The sequence below is a fragment of the Hyperolius riggenbachi genome, chromosome 1, assembly GCF_040937935.1.
Source record: "Hyperolius riggenbachi isolate aHypRig1 chromosome 1, aHypRig1.pri, whole genome shotgun sequence".
In the NCBI taxonomy this organism is placed as follows: domain Eukaryota; kingdom Metazoa; phylum Chordata; class Amphibia; order Anura; family Hyperoliidae; genus Hyperolius; species Hyperolius riggenbachi.
Window position 1 is genome coordinate 464,616,908 of NC_090646.1, and position 22,573 is coordinate 464,639,480.

At 43.3% G+C, this 22,573-nt stretch overlaps 1 long non-coding RNA gene across 1 annotated transcript; it reads right to left on the reverse strand.

The window, feature by feature from the left end:
• Window positions 1-398: 398 nt before the first annotated feature.
• LOC137554114 (uncharacterized) lies at window positions 399-16,167 on the reverse strand. Its single transcript, XR_011027330.1, has 3 exons — window positions 15,894-16,167; window positions 4,148-4,618; window positions 399-559 (listed from the first exon to the last, which is right to left on the reverse strand). It is a non-coding gene; the product is annotated as an uncharacterized lncRNA (long non-coding RNA).
• Window positions 16,168-22,573: the final 6,406 nt, after the last annotated feature.

Here is a 22,573-nt window from a genome sequence, read left to right on the forward strand (position 1 = left end):
ACTTGTTTAACATTTCCTGTAGAGTTCTTCAAAACTTATGTCAGTGTTACATACATGCATAATAATGAGAATAGGGCTGAGGAGTAATAGCATACAGATACTAGAAGGTGAGTCAACCTGATCACTTCTCCGGAGATCTTTTATGTCACAACAGGCCTTTAGATTTGTGGTAAATAGGTAAATCATATTTATGGACAGGTAGTGACGTGGGATACTCATTTTGTGCAGCACTGGTTACATTCAATATGTTGTTATATTCAGCATAAACGAGTGTAGTGAGTGGAAACAATAAATTCACCCTGCACAGTAAAGTTTGTGAGCCAATTTCAAGCCTTCTAAGGATGTATTTACATGTTGTATTGCTGCCAATAACTCTGAACAGCAACAGCTCAGCCTTATCTGATGCCAAGGGCTTCCCAGAATGCTTTGTGGTCTGGGTAATGCAAAAAAGAAATCCTACTTCGGCCAGCAGCTTCTCTCAATGCATATCCTGCCATACAAGTTGATAGCCAGTTGGTCTTCGGCAACGAAAGAGTTACTCGCAGAAAGAGCAATCATCCTAAAATAAGAAAGCAGCCTGAAGTTAATTACAGATATACAATGGACTTATATGCTTCTAATTAGGAGCTGGCTACAGGGTGGACCGTGTTGGAAACTGGTTGGGTGGGATAACAACACAAAGTTTCATGAAGCTTTGGGGCTGTAGGGCAATGTTGCACATCTGAAGTGGTCAGAGTTAAATGTAATAGCAATGAAAGCTTTACTGGTGGAAGCAGAGAATGTGACGCCCACTTGCCAGACATTTTTTCAAGTGACAGAAGGGAATCTTATTCTTCCCGCACTCTAGGTCACATCAGCAAATGCTTCTCTCGCTACTCGGTTTCTTAAATATAAAAGGCTGCCCTCCTCCAGCACAACCTTGGCAGCTCCAGAGTATGAGGAATTGGCTTGGATGTGCAGACGTGGTTATTACGGCAGTATGGTTCATCAAAATGAAATACAAAATACTTGCACTGAGATTTATTGCACAATTAAACTTTTGTCTGCGTCCATTTCTTTTTAAGTTTACCCAAGAGCTAAAGGCCAGCCAAAGCATTTCAAATGGAATGCACTGGACTGAATTTCCTCTAAGCTGCTCCTCAGCCAGTGCCAGAGGCAGGAGGGCAGCACGAAGCACCACTGCACTCCAACATCTACAATTGTAATGCTGCTTCTTGTTTGAGTGCACATATATTTCTGGGTGTGTTTGGGGGAGGTTGGGACTATTACCACTTTCTTGCAGACTACGAACTTCTAGTTGTTTGTATATTACAATGCTCTAGTAATGAAACTACAGCACTGGAAGCGTATATTAATAGTGAAACTTGACTAACCCGTAAGTTACAATAAAATTCTTAAGTTCCTAAGGATTGAATGTAATAAAAGAAGGGAAGGCAGTACCAAAGACTCTACCACCAAACAAAAAGAATAGAGGCATCTCAGCATCGTACCTATAAGGAATCTTACCTCCAATCTAACCTCAAATGACAAGATCAGCACCTTCGGCAGAAGGTGGATTAAAGGAACCAAACATCCCTCTACTAAACTCATTGAGGAGTACCACGGTGGTTTCTAAATGTGTACCTATAGCAAAAATAAGTGCGAAAAGTAAGTGCCCCAAATGGTTACTCACCTCAATAGAGGGAAGCCTCTGGATAATCCAGGGGCTTCTCCTGATCTCCTCCACTGGACCACTCCAGCGCTGTGTGCTCCCAAAAACTGGACGGACCTGATCTGTCTCAGCTTTTTTCACTAAAACCTGAGTGGGTCCGTGTCATTGCGCAGCTGCCGCACGGCCCACATATTACAAGGGTCCCAGCACTGGAACAGTGAGGTGGAGGGAGAGCCTCTGGAGATGTCAGACTTGCTTTTTTAAGCTTACAGGAAATATTCACTTCCAATGTATGTATCATATCAAATTCTTCAGATAATCCATAGATCAGAAGTGAATTCTTCTGCCAACTGATTGAAAATGACCGGTAGTGATTGTCTTATTGGTGATAAAGCAAAGGACGAAGCAGTAATTGGTGATGTGCAAACGACATTCCCCAGGATGTAACATAAGCAGGAAACCCACCACAGCTTTCTGGGAACAAAAGATTGGACAGGAGACCTATCATACACAGGATTTGGCATTACCATCTGGTTACTAATCAGTAAATTCATAAGAGCAGCTGATTGTCCAAATGGTTGACACACCAACCATTTGGACAATCAGCTGTTTTTATCAATTCACTAATTAGTAACCAGATGCCTGTGAGTACCGTATAAAGTTGGCCATTCATCTAGCGATTTTGTGCTCTGATCGACCATGTGCTTTGATAAATTTTATCGAATCCGATGAAAAACGGTGCTGTGAAAAGCATGCCCGATCAATGATTCAACTGATTTTGATCCAAAATGAGTTGATTGTATCGATTGAGCAAGCTGGAAAATCTTAGGCCGATGTGGTCATTCGGGTGCACAGTCGGAACGGCGTGCAATATTGGGATAAGTGACAAATGTGCCATGTGCTATACTCAACAGCCATGTGGGATGCGAATGGGGAGACAGGAGCAGTGGGACACTAGCGGCAGCTGGAACATCGTGCACCCAAATTAACATTAAAATTTGGCAAGACAGGGCAGCCACAAACCTCTCTCTGATCAGATTTAATTAGAGGGAGATCCCTTGGTCGATCTGACCATACATCACTAGATGTATGGGAACCTTAAAGAGGAACTCCAGTGAAAATAATGTAATAAAAAAAGTGCTTCATTTTTACAATAATGATGTATAAATGATTTAGTCAGTGTTTGCCCATTGTAAAATATTTTAAATCCCTGATTTATATTCTGACATTTATCACATGGTGACATTTTTACTGCTGGCAAGTGATGTAGCTGCTGCTTGCTGTTTTGGCAGTTGGAAACAGCTGTAAACATCTATTTCCCCCAATGCAACAGGGTTCACAGACAGGAAACTGCCAAGAGTACGTACTCAGAATTTCTTTTTTTGGAGGGGTTTCACCACAATATCAGCCACACAGCGCCCTCTGATGGTCTGTTTGTTAAAAGGAATAGATTTCTCATGTAAAAGGGGGTATCAGCTACTGATTGGGATAAAGTTCAATTCTTGGTTGGAGTTTCTCTTTAAGTTTTGAGGTTGCAACATGAACATCCAGCAAACCTGGACTACAATTTTTTTAAATTTTTTTACTATGCCTGTCATACTTCAATGTGGGTGTGGGATTATTTTGGTGATACCACTTGTTGCTTTTGTGCCAAACGTCTCTTTTGGAATTATGGCCAAAAAGTTCAACCTTGATCTTATACTATAACACATTTTCTGTATGCATTAACCACTTGAGGACCCACCCTTTACCCCACCTCAAGGACCAGCGCTGTTTTAGCTGATCTGTGCTGGGTGGGCTGTGCAGCCCCCAGCACAGATCAGGGTGCGGGCAGAGCGACCAGATCGCCCCCTTTTTTCCCCACTAGGGGGATGATGTGCTGGGGGGGTCTGATCGCTCCTGCCTTCCTGGGTGTTGTGGGGGCGGCACCTCAAAGCCCCCCTCCGCGGCGAAATTCCCCCCCTCCCTCTCCTCCCTTCCTTACCCGGAGATCCGAGGCTGCACAGGAACGGATCTGTCCTGTGCAGCCTCTAACAGGCTCCTGCCTGTCATGTGACAGCGATCCCCGGCCGCTGATTGGCCGGGGATCGCTGATCTGGTACAACACTGCTACTGTTAGCAGAGTTGTACGAATGTAAACAAAGCGGATTATTTCCGCTTGTGTTTACATTTAGCCTGCCAGCCGCGATCGGCGGCCCTCAGGCTATTCACGGAGCCCCCCGCCGTGAATTGACAGGAAGCAGCAGCTTGCGCTGCTTCCTGATTAATTAGCCTGCAGCCGGCGACGCAGAACTGCGTCGCTGGTCCTGCAGCTGCCACTTTGCCGACGCGCGGTATGAGTGCGCGGTCGGCAAGTGGTTAAGGAGACTTGATGGAATCTTTCTTGCATATTTTCTTTGTAAGAAAAGGCTTCCATCTTCCAACCATAGCCCATAGTCTAGGCAAATGGAGAATATGGGAGATTATTGTCATATGTAGTACACAACCAGTACTTACCAGTAATATATGCAGCTCCTTCTGTGTTACTGAAGGTCTCTTGGTAGCCTCCCTGACCAGTTTTCATGTAGTCTTTTCATCAGTTTTGGAGGAACGTCCAGTTCTTGGCAATATCTGTTGTCCCGTATTTTCTCCAGTTTTTGATGACTGTCTTGACTGTTTTCCATGGTATACCAAATGCTGTGGAAATGTTTGTCTACCCTTCTCCTGCCTGATACCTTTCAACATTGAGATTCCATTGATGCTTTGTGATTGAACCATGGCTTTTGCCATAGCAGCCAACTGAATACATTTTTTGTTCTCGCCAAGTATTGTTTGTGCAAATCAGAACCTTTTCATGCATATTTATTATTATTTAGTATTTTCTACAGCTGACATCTTCTGCAGCGCTTTAGAGAGTATGTAGTCTTGTCACTAGATGTTCCTTAGACGGCGTTAAAGCACTGCACGCTAATTTGAGCACGGCATAAGCTGAAAAAAAAACATTGGTTGAAAGGGCACAGGAAATAGCGGAAGTAAAATACTGAGAAGTGTAACTATATTCTACTACTTAATTCATATAGTGAAATATTGATATTTGCCTATATTTCACTATGACCTAACTGTTCCCTACTCCCCCCATGGTGGTGCCTGACCTTAACCCCCCTGTTGGGTAACTATCATAAACCTCCCCATGGGCAACTAACCTTAACCACTCTAAAATTACCCCCCCCCCCAACATTAAACCCCCAAGACAAATTTGGGCACCCACTAAACCGCAGGAGCTGAGGCTGCCTGCTATGTGAACTGCGGGGACTGCCTGCTTAGTGGGCGCCCACATTTGTCACACTCCTTTTAGTTGTTCCGCTTAGAGGGATTCGCAATTGTTCTTCAGTTTTATAAACCTGTTTGTTAAAAATCTTCAAGGGGGGTCTTTTCAATCATTGGATCTCCCTACAGTTCAGACTGAGCCTTTTTTTAAATCTTATCGACTGGACTATTTGATAATTGTGTAGATTTGGTTCATTTGTGTGGTAGAACATGAAGTAATGGATATTACTAGTAACAACAGAAACCCAGTAATTTACCAGTACCACGATAATCAATAAATAAAACTAATAGTGTTCGCCTTTTCTCAAAATGGCCCTAATTTACTAACCTACAGTACTAACATGGGCATGCAGTGGCCGGCAATTTTACCATTACTACTGCTGACAGTGTAGTGCACATTGCCTAATTAGTGCTGCATTAACTGCATTACCCAACTCCTATTTATTGTGGGCTACATTGTTTAATAATAATAATAATATTATGTGTGGCAGTGTGCGAATATATGGGCTAGGGAATTTGAGTTGGATGTCTTTTTGGCTACGTTTCCATTGTAGTGTAAAATTTTCACGTCCAGAAAATCTTATAAGATCTTTTTGATGAAAATGTGTGTGTAAATTTGTACGCGAAAATTCGCATTAGTCAAATTTAACATAATCTGCCTAGTAACAGCTTAGTCATGACTGCTGACAACTTCCTATAACCATGCATTTAATGCAAATTTTTGCGCAAATAACGTGAACATTCGCATTGCTATGCATTGCCTATGCAAAGCATTGTATGCAAATTGTACGTGATGTCCGAAAAAAAAATTCACATTGAATGGAAATAGCCCCATTCACTACCATTAGTTGCCAAATCAATGCAAATTTCCTGAGAGAAAAATCAAACACAATGCACAAGTAGAAACTAGCCTTTGTCATTTTACAATGTAAATCAAACATATGATACATCTCTCTTCTCTTTCTGGACATAAGTTCCATTAGCTGTTTCGTCGATATTACTATCACCAGAAGACTGAAGCAGAGATTAAATTAACACTTTCTCCTCCATAGAAGAACTGCTGCTTTAAACAAATAACAGGCAGAGTTCAAAGTCCCTAAAATTACAGACAGCAGTAGCTTCACAGCCCATATCCCAAGCCGTCATGCATTCCTCTGCTGCTATTTTTATCTACTTCAAAACCCTGCGGTTGGAATACAGATGAGGAGAAGAATACAGTCTGTTTGAAAGTCCTTTTTTGTAGATTTCTGCACACTATGGTGCTGACTTAACTTTTTTCGGGGCACCTAGAAGGAAGTGGTTAATTAAATAAAAAAAATATTCCATTGCAAATTGTTTACTCAGCTAAGTTGGCAAAATTCTCTCTACATCCACTAATCATCTTTAAATGAAACTCCAGCTAAAACGTACATTTTGACTGGAACACAGTGAGGAATAGGGATGCTAAATGAGCCGTAAATATTTCCCAGTTCATGCAGGATTATGTACATTTGTATGCATGTTTATGCAGCTTGAACGTGGAGCAATTAAGTCCCATCAAGGTTTTAATTAATTGATCCATTTTCAAGCTGCATATGTTTACATAAAAATTTACATATTCCTGCATGAACTTGGAAATATTTGCATATCATTGATCATGCCTAGTGAGGAAGTGTAGAAGTTGTGTTTGTGTCTAGTTTCCTGTTTGCAAGAGTCCCTCCATCAAACAACCGCAATGGTTTAAAGAGAATCTGTACTCTAAAATTCTTAGAATAAAAAGCATACCATTCTATTCATTATGTTCTCCTGGGCCCCTCTGTGCTGTTTCTGCCACTCCCTGCTGCAATTCTGGCTTGTAATTACCAGTTTTAGGCAGTGTTTACAAACAAAAGACATGGCTGCTAACCAGATTGTGATAGGCTGAGAGGAGAGCTTGGAGAGGGTGTGTAAAGCTTCTGCCTATCACAAGCAGTGCTGTACATTCCACACATTCCAGCCTGAGCCTGACAGAGCCGACAGAGGAAAGAAGATAAGATTTATTACAGAGACAGTGCAACTAGAAAAGGCTGCAGTAAGCCAGACCACATTAGAACAGGCATAGGAACTTATAGGATACAAAAAATAAGGCTCAAAATTTTGTACTGAGTCTCTTTAAATTTTCTTCTAGAGGTGGGAAAACATAAAACATTCATGAAGGTTTATTGGTATTTAATGCCCCATTTAAAAGATTCACCCACTTGGGATAGTGATAGGTGTGACTGAGCACAGTGTGTGAGGAGACAACTACCCTCAGATGCCTGACTAATGTTTTAACCTTTCTACATGCACATTTCACCAATTGAAAATGTTTCAGTTAGAGTTCCACTGTAATAACATTTACCTTTTAGTTGATACCATTTGTAAAGCACCTTTTGAAATGAAAGAACAATTAAAGAGCATTCATATTGCGGATACTACATATACCCCTTTACTCTAAAGATAGCAAATATGCAGTACTAAAGCAATGTGTTCAAAGAATTTACTAAAACTTAGTAATACGTAAAACTAATACTTAGTGCCATCTAAATAGCAATAATAGCATTATTTCCAGAAGCACTTGTATCAGGAACCTAAGTAGGTATACTCATTCCGATTCTGCAGAACGGAAACTTCTGCATTTCCGATCGGAAATCACATTGCTGCATCGGAATGCGGGACGCAGAAATTAGGGTGCGGATCGCGGAATACGTAAATATCTGAAATTTCCGCTATACCAATAATCATCATTTTAAGCTATTCAGAAGACTTATGCTGTGCATAGACGGGTCGATCCAGCGGCTGATTAGCCACCGAATCGACCCCAGCCGTTTATCCGCTCGTGCGCACGGATCGATTACCGCTCGTCCCCGCCGGCGCTTCCTTATCAGCGCTCGATTCCCTGCCATTGTCCGCCGGCGGGAATCGAGTGGGCGCGGGTCGAGCGGCATGATCGAGCCAGCTGAATATTATCAGCTGGCCGGATCAGCGGGTCGATACACGGTACCGTGTATCCCCAGCATTAGGATGAATAAACCAATCATAAAATGAGGATTTGTATTGCGGTAAGCGGTAGCAGAAATTTTCCGCGGAAATCCGCTGTACCAATAGTTGGTAATTTTAAGCCAATCAGAGAATGATAATTTGTATTGCAGTAAGCGGTAGCGGAAACTTCCACGGAAATCCGCCATACTAATAGTCTGTAATTTTAAGCCAATCAGAGAATGAGGATTTATAGTGCGGTAAGCGGTAGGTGGAATTTCCCACGGAATCGGAAATTCCGATCATGCCTAAACCTAAGGACATAAAGACCCAATTCACTTTTTCTCTTATGTTTTCTCCTAGGAGAAAATGTTTCATCTTCTGTTTAAAATAACATTTAAGCACTCCGCAATTGAAAAAGTAGCAAAAAGTATTAAAAAAAAAGTACTGTCAAAATTATTCTGAGTATTTTGCTGCTTGCTGGTGGCTTAAAAGGCATTTTATTGATAAGATGTGAAAATATCAGGCATGAGAAGAAAACTTGGAGAAAACTGAATCAGGTCCAATATTGGTAATATGCATTTTTGACACACAAACATTAGGTGTAAAGTGGGGTCAACTTATTCCCAGGTGATTAGAGCATGATGCAGTATGCTTTGCTACCTGTCCTCACCCCAGCTTGCATCTACATGTCTACCTGGCAAATTCTGAACTGACCACTAGAGCTCCAAGCTCACTGTGGTCACATGATAATGAGCTTGGAGCTCTAAAGGCCAGTTCAGAAGCTGCCGGAGAGACACGGGGACTGGAACTGGATTCAGGACAGGTAGATTTACATTATGCAGCATCAGAGCCCGGACAAGGTCCTCCAGCACCCAAGGCTGAGACACCAAAGTGCGCCCCTCCATCCCTCCCACCCCAGCCGCCACACACTGATTGCTATTAGACGAAGAGGCGCCACAGGGCCCACAACCTCCCCAACACCTTAATATCTAGTTATCTGGCTTGCAGTCACTGCCATGTATCCCCTTTTCATATTTCTTTCTGCTTCAAACACAATTAGGAATGACAGCTGAATGAATTTTGCACCCCCTCCAACACTGCGCCCTGAGGCTGGAGCCTCTCCAGCCTATGCCTCGGCCCGCCCCTGTGCAGCATGCTCTAACTTGCGCGCTCTGCATGTGGAGATAAGGTGCATATACATATATTACATATACAGTACCTCACAAAAGTGAGTACACCTCTCAAATTTCTGTAAATATTTTATTATAGCTATGTGTCTTCATGCAGCATATGTGAAGCTATGAACATGTCTATACAACAGCTGAAAGAAGCTGTGATTGACAGAGACATCTGGTGTGCAGAAGTACATATGGTCATGAAGAGTCGGAGTTGACTGAATGAGGAATATATCTACCTGAAACATCACTAAAGATATGACACTTCTATAGCCAGCCCATGGTGCCACTTGATGCCTCTTTTTCAGATGGCATTCTGCGTCAGGGTGGCATCCTGCCCTCCTCCCTCTCTGGTCACCGCTTGATTCCCTTCTGCAACAATGTTGTTGAAGTCTGTCCAGCTGAAGTGGGTAGGGGGCCGACATCACTCCTCCCTCCCTTTCCACCGGCCCCCTCCTGTCCCCCCTGCAGAGCTGGCGCAGCGGTCCAGGTTGTAACTAGCTTACCTGGGGGCACCTATATGAAGCCAGTGGACTCATCCACCCTGACCTAACAAAGATAACAAACTCTCCTTGATCCAATCCTGGTAGTCCTATAGAACCGGGACAAGGTCCTCCAGCACCCAAGGCTGAGACACCAAAGTGCGCCCACCTATCCTCCCTCCCCAGCCATCACATACTGATTGCTATTAGACTAAGAGGTGTCCCAGGGCCCCCAACATCTTAATATCTAGTTATCTGGCTTGCAGTCACTGCCATGTATTCTTTTTTCTTATGTCTCTCTGCTTCAAACACAATAGGGGAATGATAGCTGAGTGATTTGTGCCCCCCCTCCTACACTGCGCCCTGAGGCTGGAGCCTCTCTCCCCTCTGCCTCGGCCCGGCGTGAAGTATATACTTTTATTGCCTACTAAAGCCACCTACCAGCAGGGTTGGACTGGGCCACCAGGAACATGGGAGAATTCCCGGTAGGCCTAGCTCCTTTACTTTAAATGGGCCCTCCCAGGCCCCGCCGAGCAGCAGGAGGCGGTAGGAGCGCAGGAAAGGGGGGCTTGGGCTCACAGCAGTGGGAAGGGGGCCCAACTCCCCCCTCCTTCACCTGAGGGGCCCCTGTTCCGCACTCCTCTCTCCAGAATGGCAAATGGCAGCGGCCGGGCAGGGACCTACTTCTGCGTTCCAGGCGCTGGGGATCTGTGTCACTGCATGTCACGTGTCATCCGTCTCTAATGCCTCTCACTGTACTTCCTGATTAGCAGATGAGAGGCATTGGAGACTGAAGACAAGTTAAACACAGAGGCTCTGCGGCAGAGCTCCGGTGTCTGGAACCAGGACGAGGTGAGTCCTTCCCCACCTGCTGAAGCAACTGAGTGGGTCCAGGTGAGGGAGGGGGGAGTTGGGCCCCCTCTCCACCGCTGTGTGCCAGCAAGCTCCCCCTTCCAGGCTACCTATACGGGGGACACCTGTAGCTAACTACCTATACTGGAAAGACCTGTAACTTGCTACATATACTGGGTGGGGACACCTATAGTTAACTACTTAACTACTTATTCTGGGGACACCTATAGCTAACTACCTATACTGGGTGGGGACACCTATAACTTGCTACCTATACTGGGAACAGGACACCTATAGCTAACTACCTATACTGGGGACACCTATCGCTAACTACCTATACTGGGGACACCTATAAATAACTACCTATACTGGGGACACCTATAGCTAGCTACCTATACTGAGGACACCTATAGCTAACTACCTATACTGGGGATACCTATAGCTAACTACCTATACTGGGGACACCTATAACTTGCTACTAATACTGGGGACACCTATAACTAACTACCTATACTTGGGACACCTATAACTTGCTACCTATACTGGGGGCGCCTATAGCAAACTACCTATAATGGGGACACCTATAACTTGCTACCTATACTGGAACCTCCTATATCTAACTACCTATACTGTGGACACCTATAGTTGGCTACCTATACTGGGGGGGGACTATACTTAGGCTCTAGGCCGTTCATATGCCACTTGCCTCAGGCCCTGCATTCTCTTAGGCCACCCAGCATTGCTGGCAGTAGCACCCAGCAAAGCACCCAGCTGCCCCAGCTACCGAATACTGATATATATGGACACATGGCTACTTAATTCTGTTTTCTACGGAACACGGCTACTTAATTTATGTATACAGAGCCAATTTGGCTACTGAATTATTTTATTTTGATGTACCTGGCTATTTATTTTGTTCATTGTAAGGCACCTGGCTGCTTAATATTTTTATTTAGCGGCATTTGACTACTTGATGAATTATCATGAGGCATGTAACTACTTGATTGTTTTATCTAAAGTTTATCTAGTCAGACCCACTCTCTGTGAATAACACCGTTACTTATTTTGTGTATTTTTGAGTCTGTGCATGACCCATCATGACCATGATCATGTTCCAGTGCATGGCCACTCCCATTTTTTTTCCTGCGGCGCACGCTGCATGTAGCCATCTCCCTGTTATGGACTGTCCTCCTCAGAAGAGCTGATAATCTATTCCCTACCATAGTCTAATGTTCTACCAAATTATGTATTTATATAGCACTGTCATTTGTGCAAAATTTCTAGAGTACTTGCGTATGTGAGCCCAAAAGGGGAGGGGGGTTTGATGGAGGGCCCCAGGCTGAAACTTTCCTGTTGGGCCCTTAGTGTACCAGTCTGACCCTGCCTACCAGCATCATAATATAGCACTAGCACTTTTCAACATATGAGCATATGACTTGATGGACGTATGTCTTTTTTCAACCAAAATAACTATGTAACTATGTAACCACTGTATGCATTCTGCGTAATATGTCGGTGCTATATTTATACTTAAATAAAAGGGGGGGGGGGGTTGTCCTCACAATGTCTGCTTAACCATTTATGCCTCCAGGACGTAGTACCTATGTCCAGGAGGCCACGTGCACGTCCACGCGCTCCCGCGGCCGATCGCACGCATGCACGCGCACTCCCGGCCGCGGATTCGGTAGCCCAGGAATCAATGTATCGGGCTATGGTGCCCGATCACTGATTCCTCTCCCCCGCTGAAAAAGCGACAGCTTCTCTTGGAAGCTACGCTTTTTCTGAAGCTATGTCCCTCTAAGCGTACATTGTACGCTTAGAGTGACGTCATGTAAACAAACTCAAGATTACCATCTTGTGGCCAAAAAGTAAAATTACAAGTAAAAGTAAAAAAACATTACAATACACAAATATTTGTCCAAATAAAACACTATTTATATCCCACCCTCCCAAAAATGCCCACATAAAATGTTTAATAAAAAAAACAAAAACATTACTATAAAAAAAAACACATAAATATTTACCTAAGGGTCTAAACTTTTTAAATATCTATGTAAAGATGAAATATTTCTCTCTATTTTTTTTTTATAAGCTTGTAAATAGTGATGGATGCAAAACGGAAAAAATGCTCTTTTATTTCCAAATAAAATATTGTCGCGATACATTGTGATAGGGACATAATTTAAACGGTGAAATAACCGTGACATATGGGCAAATACAATACGTGGGTTTTAATTATTTAGGCATGTTTTATTTTAAAACTATAATGGCCGAAAACTGACAAATAATGAATTTTTTTAATTTTTTTTCTTATTCTTACAGTTAAAATGCATTTACAGTATGGTAGCTCTTAGCAAAAATGTACCCCCCAAAGAAAGCCTAATTGGTGGCGGAAAAAACAAGATATAGATCAGTTCATTGTGATAAGTAGTGATAAAGTTATAGGCTAATGAATGGGAGGTGAACATTGCTCGGATGCATAAAGTGAAAACGACTGAAGGCTGAACTGGTTAAGGCAACAAAAAGTCTAGAACTGGTCCTGTTGTCAGGCCACAATTTCCCCACTCATCAGCTTTTTGGCAGAAAACATGCAGTTTTTCGCATGCATTGTTTTGCATAAAAATTTCTGGCAAGACCTCATAGGCCATGGCCTAGGGCACCCAGAATTCAGCTTTGTTTTGGGGTGGCTGAATGAGGGGCAGTAAAGTGGGGGCAGGCAAGGAGCAAACAGGGAGCTATCAATCATGCCACCTGTTGCAGCCTGCACTCTCATCCGGCTCCAAGATGAGTCCTTTACGCCTCCAGCTCAACCAGTAAACACACTGCACATGAGGCACAGATGCAGCCCAACCCGGTCCATCCCTGGCCACACATTGCTACCTGCAAACTTTAATGCAGGGTGGCTGCAGATGGACTGGGTCTGGTGATAGTTCAACTTGGGTAGTAAGGGACACAAATCCATCCTTGGCCACCAGCATGACCCCTCCCACCCGGGCAGTCACTACTTTGAGCCACTTCCATCAGGCCGCAGCTACACAACCCTTCCAATCAGAACCATCAGGTGCAGGTATACCTTCTTCCCCCAAGCAGTCTTCTTTCTAAACTCAGGTCCCCCTACCCAGATCTGCACTACTGTGGCACCTTAGCCTTCTAGTCAACTCCATACCCCAACCGTACACGCTGATCTCCCAATTGCACCCCAGTGCCGCATGGTCCCTTACCCCAACTGTCTCAGTGTTTCTCAATGCTCGGCCCCTTTGCGCCAACATTGACCTTCTCTAACATAAGTTTCTCATGCTGGTATGAATGCAATCCCTCTCATTTATGTTGAAGTTATGTTTGTATATGTGTGCCATATGTTGTACTGCCATAGCCATGCGAACCACAAACAATTTCGGGCTCGCCATTCGGCGTACTTGACAAATAAAAGTGATTCTGATTCCCAGAATGTTTGACATGGAAATAGAACTGCTAATAGGCACCCTGTGGTGCCTTTACTTGCTTCAGGTTAGAAGCCTGTGAGCATACAGAAACTTCAAAATCCCTTGTTTAGCAATTATACTATTTTAAAACTAAAGTCAGGAAACATATCTCCACTGTCAGCATCAGCAAAGTCCTAAAATAGTACATATTAGGTGTATTGGCTACCCAGCAACTAGGAATTGTCAACACTGGAATTACTCATCCGCTGTGAATGCGGATTTGTGTCACATTTAGGCATCGCTGGGGATAACCACATTTTTACTTGCCTATGTGTAATACTCGGAAGATTGCTTATAGAAATACACACACAAGTACTCAGAACAAAATACAGAATTAGACATAAAACAGTTACATTATAATGAATGTATGTAGTGGGTAAGAATAGACAGGTAGCACATTCAGATGTGAATGTAGAGTTTGTGCCTCTGATTTGCTTCACTTGTCCAACAGTCATACAGGAATAGGTTCCCACTACACCGCAGCCATTAATGTGGAAGGCCACAGCAGATCGGATGTACTATCTACTGTGTCCGTTCACATCCACTTGTCTAGGTTCTAATACCCATTCATGTACCTTGTAACAGACACCTCCAAAGCCCTTCCACAGCTTTGGAAGACGCTGCACAAACGCAAAAGATTCTGCTTTTCTAAAGGATAGGGGAGTACAAAAAGGGTTGCAACTAACAAAGAACCTAAGTGCACGCAGTATGTTAAACAGACACAAAACACTGCATATACACTGCATAAAAAAAATAAAGTATACAGAGCAAAGTGTCCAATAAGCTTTCCCAGTGTGCTAAAAAAGTAGGAAAGAGGCAGAAATCTAGTCTCTCCGCCCTTTTGGCACTTCCTCCTGACTGTGACTGTGTTTAAAGCACTAGTGAAAATGGGTATGGTCCATCTCAATAGTTAATACATGGAATGTGGGCACCTGTAAAAAAAACAAAAACATTTACCCACCTGGAAGAGGACTCCTCTCCCGGCCTCTGGCACACAGCTCCCCCAATTAACTCCCACGCTGACAGGCAGAGCAGGGATGCGGGAAAATGGCGCCTGAAGTCCTGCACTGGAGACACAAATAGTCTCCAGTGCAGAGCTTTAGATGCCATTTTCCCGTAACCACAATCCCGCAGGCTGGAGGAGAGCTGCGGGCTGCTCCCGGTGAACTAACGCGGCGTCTATTAGATGGCGCAAGTCAGTTCACGTCCTGGGGGGGACAAGCAATCCGGCCCTGCATCGGCGGGCCGGATGAAATAGCCCCGAGGGCCATAATTTGCCCATCCTTGGCCTAGCCGAAGGGTCACGCAGGACAACTATAATGAAGCTTTTAAACTACAATTGTAGGATTCAATGAAAATCTTTCTAATAATACTAGTTTGTGGAATTCCCGCATTGCCAGGAAGCCAAGCTGAAGGACGTATGTTGTGACACCGTTTCTCCATATCTCTGACACATTTTAATGCAGCTGCATTGCACAAAGTCTTAGCTCTTTATTTACTATGGCCATGCCTAAATTAAATGCCTTATTATACTGATTAAAACAAACTCACCATGAGCAAATGTAGTGTCTTATTTGTGATGCTTTGCATGCTTTGCACGCCAAGGCAGGCAATACTTGATGGAAGTGTTCATTTAGCATTATTAGTGTTTTTTTCTTTTTTAGGTTGTATACAGTATGCTCCTATGGCCAGGAAATGTGATCTTGTGGATGCGGAAGGCTGATAGATGCTCTCATGTGTCATCCTCTCTCTCACTCATTCTGAAAACAAACATTGATCTTAGATAAAAAGGAGCAGATACAATAGGCAGAGGAACTCAAGCTGCTGCTGGTTGCATCCTTATTTGAATCTTTTAGGAAGTAAATATTAACTTTAAAAAAGGACAGCTGGGCTGATAACATCTTTTAACAAGGTAAGCAAAGAAACATTTTTAGGAATGTTTAATTTAGTTAATTTGGATTCTTACCTCATTCAGATGCAAGTTTTAGATGCTAATTTTCCTGGGATTTTATTTTCACAGAGGGAATATGAATATAGGAGTAGCCACAAACACACACCAGTATTCAGTCTGGGAGTTTGATGGATGTCACAGCGTACAGATGACTGAAGAACATTATAAGCATCATTGTTGCCATTTGATTTAAGAGGTGGGATAACCGGCCTGATGCTGCTTTCTAATCTTATCTTGTGAGTTATAGCAGATCTCTGACATAGGTACCGCACAGAGACCATACTTTGGTTTCTCTCAGGAATACACAGTCTTCTCTTTTCTTTTTCTCTGCTCTCTGAGTAAACTTTATTTAACACTTCCTTGTTAACAGATAACATTGTCACATGACTCTAGATCAGTGCATAAACTGTATAAGGGCATATAAATCATCATATATCTTAACAATAATCCATCAGCTGTTGTTATAGGCCTGCATGAGAAACTGCTGATCTAAAGAGCAGTTCATGTACACTTGTTTTGTTTGTTGAGGGCCCTGTCACACTGGGGCAGTGCAGTATTATTACTGCACCCCACAGCCGGGCAATGAAAGTCTGGAGACTTTCATACTGCCACATTATGGCGGAAGTGACATTTTCACCACATACTCATTGCAGGTCCATAACTACATTACCACATGGCTTCTGCGTTCAGTTGCAGTGATCTGCGGCGACCCAGACATCATATTAGTCTATAGCGACGCGGGGATATTTCAAAAATGACCGACGCAACGTTGCGGCGCGCATGTGCGTATTTTTACAAAACGCTTCCGTGCGCGTCACGTCCTGCTTGGGACAATGCCAGATGGGTAATACAGCGTTACTATGAAGGCCTGTTTCTGGCAGAGTGATGCGGTGCGGCAGAAGCGACTCCCCGCATCGCTGCTGCCGGCTTATAGTGTGAAACCGGCCTCAGTGTTCCAGAATCCTGCTGGTCATGGCAAACACCTCCCTTCCCAGCTGACAAATGTGTTATTACTGTACAAATGGTGTAGCCATGCACAATAATAGTGCATGCCATGCAGAATTATCCTCTAGACTAAGACAAGTCCTTATTTGGCTGTATTTCCTGATTTGGAAGTCTAGCCTTGCCTCCTCACATCTCTGCCATGCCCCATAAGGTAGCCATAGATCTAGTGATGTATGCGCAGATTCAACCAAAAAACAAATCTCTCTCTAATCAAATCTGATAAGAGAGAGATCTGTCAACTGCCCTTACACCACAGGCTGATTCCCGGCTGATTCATGCTGAAATTGATCCGGAATCGGCCTTGTGACGCCGCATCCGTCCACCTCACTTCCCCAACGCTGTCTCCTAATGATAAATGTCCCCCTGGTGCCCAGTGTATGGTATAAATTACCTGTCTGCGGCCTCCGCTTGTCCCTCCGCTGCTTCCGGGATCCCTCCTCTGCATACATGCGCGCCCCACGTGGATTCCTAGTAAGGGCGCATGTGTGACATCACATTCTTAATATTAAACCATGTGGGGCACGTGTGTATGGACAGCGAGGTGAGTCTGGAGCAGCGGAGGGACAAGCGGAGGGACAAGCGGAGGCCGTGGACATGTAATGTATACCTTACACTGGACTCAGGGGGGACATTTATCATTGGGGGGACATCCCCGTTGGTTTCCCTGCATTCGTCGATTGTTGCGAAATTGCACGCTGTTCCTGCCACGCACACAATCGAGCAAGTCGGCCCAACATTTGCAGCATGCACGATTGACAATGCAACCAATTTTCGTCCTGAAATTGGTTGCATTGTTGGTCGGGCATGCACTTGGCGGCACTAATTTTCATCCAATTTGATTATAATGATCGAATCGCCTGATGTCGCCTGATGTATGGCCTAATTGGTGGCAGCGGCTTTCACTGGTCACACCAGTATTGGAGCTAATCGCAGTGACTTAGTAGGGATGGTCGGAAAATTCCGCGGAATTATTAATTCCGTGATTCCGGCCGGAATTAGCTAATTCTGATTCCGGTGGTCGGAACGGAATTCCAATACCTCTTAAACGGAATTCCGCGGAAATTTTATAATTCCGACGGAATTTTCCAGAATAACACCCAAAAAAGCATCTCCCTCCTCCCCATCCATCCATGCTCTTATATCATCAAGTAGGGAATTGCAGATTTTCAAAACAGCTTATATACCATAGCTGGGATTTGAACCCAGGATACAGTGTGTAGTAGGTATCTGTCTTACCCTCTAGACCATGAACCACACCACATGCTAAAGCTGGTCTAGCATAAACCATACTACCATTATGATCAATTCAAAAGAAAAAGTAGCATGATTAAGGATTTGTACTTTTTGAAAAGCATGCTTATATACCATAGCTGGGATTTGAACCCAGGACTCAGTGTGTAGTAGGTATCTGTCTTACCCCCTAGACCATGAACCACACTACATGCTTAAGCTGGCCTAGCATAAAGCATACTACCATTATGATCAATTCGATAGTAAAAGTAGCATGATTAAGGATTTGTACTTTTTGAAAAGCATGCTTATATACCATAGGTGGGATTTGAACCCAGGACTCAGTGTGTAGTAGGTATCTGTCTTACCCCCTAGACCATGAACCACACTACAAGCTAAAGCTGGCCTAGCATAAAGCATACTACCATTATGATCAATTCGATAGTAAAAGTAGCATGATTAAGGATTTGTACTTTTTGAAAAGCATGCTTATATACCATAGATGGGATTTGAACCCAGGACTCAGTGTGTAGTAGGTATCTGTCTTACCTCCTAGATCATGAACCACACTACATGCTAAAGCTGGCCTAGCATAAAGCATACTACCATTATGATCAATTCGATAGTAAAAGTAGCATGATTAAGGATTTGTACTTTTTGAAAAGCATGCTTATATACCATAGGTGGGATTTGAACCCAGGACTCAGTGTGTAGTAGGTATCTGTCTTACCCTCTAGACCATGAACCACACTACATGCTAAAGCTGGCCTAGCATAAAGCATACTACCATTATGATCAATTCGATAGTAAAAGTAGCATGATTAAGGATTTGTATTTTTTGAAAAGCATGCTTATATACCATAGGTGGGATTTGAACCCAGGACTCAGTGTGTAGTAGGTATCTGTCTTACCCCCTAGGCCATGAACCACACTACATGCTAAAGCTGGCCTAGCATAAAGCATACTACCATTATGATCAATTCAATAGAAAAAGTAGCATGAATAAGGATTTGTACTTTTTCAAAAGCATGCTTATATACCATAGCTGGGATTTGAACCCAGGACGCAGTGTGTAGTAGGTATCTGTCTTACCCTCTACCCTCTAAGTACAAATCCTTATTCATGCTACTTTTTCTATTGAATTGATCATAATGGTAGTATGGTTTATGCTAGGCCAGCTTTAGCATGTAGTGTGGTCCATGGTCTAGAGGGTAAGACAGATACCTACTGCACACTGTGTCCTGGGTTCAAATCCCAGCTATGGTATATAAGCATGCTTTTCAAAAAGTACAAATCCTTAATCATGCTACTTTTACTATCGAATTGATCATAATGGTAGTATGCTTTATGCTAGGCCAGCTTTAGCATGTAGTGTGGTTCATGGTCTAGAGGGTAAGACAGATACCTACTACACACTGTGTCCTGGGTTCAAATCCCAGCTATGGTATATAAGCATGCTTTTCAAAAAGTACAAATCCTTAATCATGCTACTTTTTCTATTGAATTGATCATAATGGTAGTATGGTTTATGCTAGACCAGCTTTAGCATGTAGTGTGGTTCATGGTCTAGAGGGTAAGACAGATACCTACTGCACACTGTGTCCTGGGTTCAAATCCCAGCTATGGTATATAAGCTGTTTTGAAAATCTGCAATTCCCTACTTGATGATATAAGAGGATGGAGGGAGGAGGAAGATTTTTCCGCCGGAATTCCGGATACGTCGGAATTCCGCGGAACAGCTCCGGAATCCCGTCGGAATGAAACGGTAGCGGTATGACGGTATGCGGAATTGTCCCGGAAACGGAAATGGGCTCTTCCGACCATGCCTGTGACTTAGCCAGTAGGTTCCAATGATTTTTCTACTCTGATAATAGAGCGCTGTCCCCATTGCCCTCTTTTTTAAATTTCCTGCCAGTGATTATTTAATATTGCCACCAAGTATTCCCCATCAGTCCAGTGTTGTGCAATCAAGAAAGAAGAAATATAGATGAAGACTAGAAGTAAAGTCCAGCTGTAAACATTGAGTAACAAAGATTCTTGCCCTAATTACTACTGCAGCAGGGTGGGGATTTCAACAATTTCATGGGAACTATAATTTAGAGAAAATACATAAAGTACTGCTACCAAGGTTACAAGGAAATGCAATGTAAGGCTACTGTTAGTTTCTTAAATTCTGAGCTCTCTGCAGGATGAAGTGGAAAGATAATCCTTAATGGCAATAAACTGCAAAATGACTTGTGAGATACCTAAATAAATGTCAATTTTATAACGAAAGTGGAAATTCCCTAGGCTTTCTAGGAAAAATGTAATAAATATACAGCCATCCTCTAATGCAGTGTTAATAGAGTACAGGTTACTGCACTAACTGTTCTGTAATGAGGTTCTCCCTCCAATATTTTATCTTGGTTGGAAAAATAGGAGCACATTGAAAAAACTCAGTAAAAAACAGAGAGGGAACAAGTTCATGCAGATATGGTGCTGGCCTGGCCTTAAACCTGGGACTCTGGTGCTCCTGTCGCATCTCACAGTCACCACAAAGCAAAAAATTACAAATGTAATTGTAAGTGTAAAAAAAATTACCCTGCAGCAGAGTGTGCCAACATGGTCATATGCATTTTGCCCCCCACCCCACAGCTCAATGATGTATTCCATGCTGGGCAGGAAGTACATTACTGGGATTCCCTCAATCAAAGCTATCAATGCTGACACGATACAATTTTCTTCCTGGCTGTCTACTTTCTGACACACACACAAAATGGAGTGACTAACCCTTCCTTCACTATTCTATATATGTGCCTGAGGTGGGATCTCTTCTAATTGGCTGCTGGACCTTGCTGGGCATCCTGGGAGAAAATTATTTGCTCTATTAGACACCCATTAGACTTCCCACTGATATTTGGCCCCGTTACTGCCCCCAGATTTTGCCCTTGCTGGCTCGGGCATGGCATGGCGAATCTACTGACTGTATGGCAAATCACCAAGCCAAATTTCTTGTGGGAAAGTTCTTGTAAGTGAGAAAGGCCCTATTTGCCGCAAAATTGAACTTTGCTATCTAGCTCACTCTTTCCTAGTTACAGTCACTTAACTTCCTTAGCGGTAATCATGAGTTCAGCTAGGGGTGGAAAAAACAAGCTAGGAGCGGTAACCCCGAGCTGCACTTGTGGTGGCCGCCGGGAGGTTACTGCAGAGCAATACGCTACGTCGGCTGCCATTCTTCTTTTTCTCCTCTGAGACACTGTTTCTCCCTGTTGAGTTCGCTGACGACAGCCGGCAATCTCACTATAGGGTTACATCGCCACCCGGCGGATGGAGGGAAAACTGTATCATTGAATCCCAGGGAGGTGAGTGAGTGCTGGGCTGCTGCAGAACTCCCTAGCAGCATGATTTTTAGGATCTAAAATCATGCGAAAACATTGCACTGCTTTTAGACCCTAAAATCCGGAAAGAATCAGAACGCCAAAGGGGTTAAAATAGAAGAGGATCATATAACAATAAAAAATGTAAACCAGTTAGATACAGGCCTTGCCCTTCCTTCCATCCCCACACACTGGTGCAAAGCAAAACAAAACGCAAAGCAATCCCATCATACTTTCCCTGGATTACTCCTACAGATGCCTATCGCTTTTAATGTGCATACTTTGGATTAGTTATCAGATTGTTATATGCAAAGATTCCAACCACTGTAGAGTTTCATTTACTACCCAGTAAACATCTTGATATCAACTAGGAAAGGTGCCCATTGATCCTCTTAAATGCTCTGTCCTCTACACTAATGAAGCACATGCTCCAGCAAAGACAATTCCTGCTCTGTCATTACCGTACTGCTGCAAGTATCATTTTCAGCCTGTAAGCAAAATTCTCAGCCAGGCTTGAGTTTTGGTAATTTTGCCAATAGCTGTTTCTGCTGATTATCATGTTTTCAAGGCCAATGTGCTGCTGGTGATGAGTTCCAGTCTCATCTGTCTGAAAAACATAAGTTAGTAAAAGATCCATGGTCAAGTCAGGAACTGTGTGAGTAACAGTCTAGATATGGCACAGTGGTAACTTCCAGTCTCTGAGCATCTCTATTTCAAAGCCAGCCAGGAAATTGTTATTATTTAAACTGCACAGAAACATCAAGAGCAGAGAAGAAATTATCTTGATAGAAAAAACAGGGAAGTCATTTTAAGGGTTGATTTTGTGCTGAAAACACTCAAATGCAATTACAGTGGCTGAACTCAACTTGGAGGCTTGTTGTCCACAGGACACCCGGAGGCAAAGTCTGGCAACCCTTTCTATTATTTCTCGATACAGACATCATTTTGAGAATTCAGCAGCAGATACAAATGGCACATAAAGTATCAGTTCTTCTCTTTATAAAGGGAATGTGGGCCCATTAACAGTGATCCCAGGGGATGGAGGACACATATTGGAAACCCCCTTATATCAAAAAATCCCTTATTAAAAGGGACTTTCGGAAT